Consider the following 2,582-nt stretch of genomic DNA (forward strand, 5'->3'; position numbering starts at 1 on the left):
CCAGCCTCGGCGACCGCGGCCAGTGCCTGGGCTTGACGGGGAAGCTTAGGTTGGGAGGGGCGCTCCCGATGAAACCAGTTGAAAGTAACCAAACACGACAACCGATCATATACTTACATTTACACTTTTAAAAATCTAGTGCTTCTTCCTGGCTTAAGTCTGTTCTTGGCAGTGCACGTTTTATATTCTTTTTATTTGCTGTAACGACTTGTGAATGAGTTTTTCACATGCTAATAAATTTCCCTGATTAATATTTTAAACATTATCCATGCTATAAAAACTTGTCACTTATTCAAACTAAAGAAGTGCATTAAATAGTATGACTACACTCATGAGTATTAATTTTCCCATCAAAGGCTGTCTTCTGAGAAAAGGAAAATATGTTCCAAATTCAAGAGTGAAACTGCATAGGAGGGGGTGAAGGGAGGGCAGAGGTAAGGGGAAAAAATGAGAATCAAGACTTGCCATGTAGAGGTACATGATCCCAACAATGAGTATAACTGTACTGCATTCCTAAAATGTACCAATAAACTCAATAAAATTAAAAAAAAAGAGTGAAACTGCAAAAATAATAAGATGCAATGTGCAAACTCGTGAACACCCAAAATAATTTTAATTCCTCCAATGTATCTGTATACGAAACCCTGGTAGAAACAAATGAGACAACTTTTCTTCTAGGATCCTTTATCATTCATGTCTTTTAACTTTTCATTTGTATTTTCCACATCCCGTTTCTTTTGTTACATTCTAAGTAATTTCAGTTGTTTTGATTCAGTAATTATTTTGTGGACTCGAGTCTGTTTTTATAACCTATTTGTGGCAGGCAGAAGAGTAACCCCACTCCCTCAAGATAGCCACGTCCTAGCCCTGCAAAGGGTGAATTCGACAAAGAGAAGCCAAGGTCCGTATGGAATAGGGGCTGCTACCAGCTGGTCTGGAGGCGGGGCGAGCAACCTTCGTTACCGGGGAGGGTCCAGGGTCATCACAGGCTCCTTATTAGTAGCAGAGGGAGAATCTGAAAGAGACCCAGCCTCCACTGCTGGAAGGAAGATGAAGATACAGGACTGCCAGCCATTTCAAATACCAGCACTTTGTTTTTAGCCCAGTGAGAACTGCTTTGGGACTGTGATATACAAAGCCACAAGCTAAAATACTAATATACTAGGGCCGGGGATTTATCTCAGTGGCACCGCAGCTGCCTCACAAGCGCGAGGTCCTGGGTATGATCCCCGGTACACCCCCCGCCAACATATATATATATATATACACACACACACACATATGAGCATATATGTATATGTATACACACATATACACATATGTGTGTATACATATTTATTAAGAGACTGATTCTGAGGTAACATAGTAGCAATAAGAAACAAATACACCATCTAAAAATCTTAATTTTAACAATTATTATTTTCTAAGGTCTTTTTCAGTTCTATTTCTAGTGTTCTTGTTCAATGTTTCTTTTCTGGTTACTGGGGATGGAACCCAGGGCCTCATGCATGCTAGGCACACCTATATCACTAAGCTGCCCTCAACTGCAGTCCCACTGTTCCTATGTTCTAGTCTGTTCTTTGCAGAGCCCATCATTTAAATTTTTAAACATTTTTGTTTTATCTTGAGATAATTGTAAACTCACATGTAGTTGGAAAAAATAATGCAGAGATCCATGTACCTATAGCACAATTTCCCCCAATGGTAGCATCTTGCAAATCTATTGTACAATATTACAACCAGGCAGGGAAGTTAGCGCAGTGAAAACAGAGCATTTCTGCCACTATAATTCTCTCTCACATTGCCCCTACTATTACCTCAAACTCTCCTTTACCTCTTGGAAACACTAGTCTGTTATCCACTTCTATAATTTTATTGGTTCAAGAATGTTAAATAGGCCTGGGCATGGTGGTACATGCTGAGACAAGAAGGTCTCAAGTTCAAGCCCACCCTGGGCAAGTAGTGACTTGGCAAGACACTATCTCAAAAGAAAAAAGTTAAAAACAGAATAATACATTATGTAACATTCTGAGATAGATTTTCTTTTTCACTCAGCACAGTTCTCTGGAAATTCATGCAAACTAATGCAGGTATCAGTAGTTTTTAGTGGGTTGTTTTGTTTTGTTTTTTTGCAGTGCTGGGAGACCCAACTCAAGGCCTCATGCTTGCCAGGCAAGTGCTGTACGGCTGAGCTACATCCCAACCTAGTCCTATCCTCTTTATAGCCAAGCAGTCTTCCACGATAGATTCCCACAGCATGTTTAACCATTCACCTGTGCAAGGACATCTAGATTATTTCCAGTTTGGGGCTGTTAGGAATAAGATCCTATAGATGTTCATAAACAAGTTTACATGTATATATGTTTTAATTGCCATTGGATAAATGACCAGGAGTGTACAAATAAAGTTTTACTGTTTTATTTCAGACATTCAAACCTATGATTCACTTTAATTTTTGTATAAAGTTTAAGACTTATACCGGGACCAGGGATTGAGCTCAGTGGTGTCACCGCTTGCCTCACAAGTGCAAGGTTCTGAGTTCAACCCTTGGTACCAAAAAAAAAAAAAAAAAAAACTTATGC

This window comes from Fukomys damarensis, unplaced genomic scaffold (genome assembly GCF_012274545.1).
Source record: "Fukomys damarensis isolate Sample0158 unplaced genomic scaffold, DMR_v1.0_HiC HiC_scaffold_4, whole genome shotgun sequence".
Classification (NCBI taxonomy): Eukaryota; Metazoa; Chordata; class Mammalia; order Rodentia; family Bathyergidae; genus Fukomys; species Fukomys damarensis.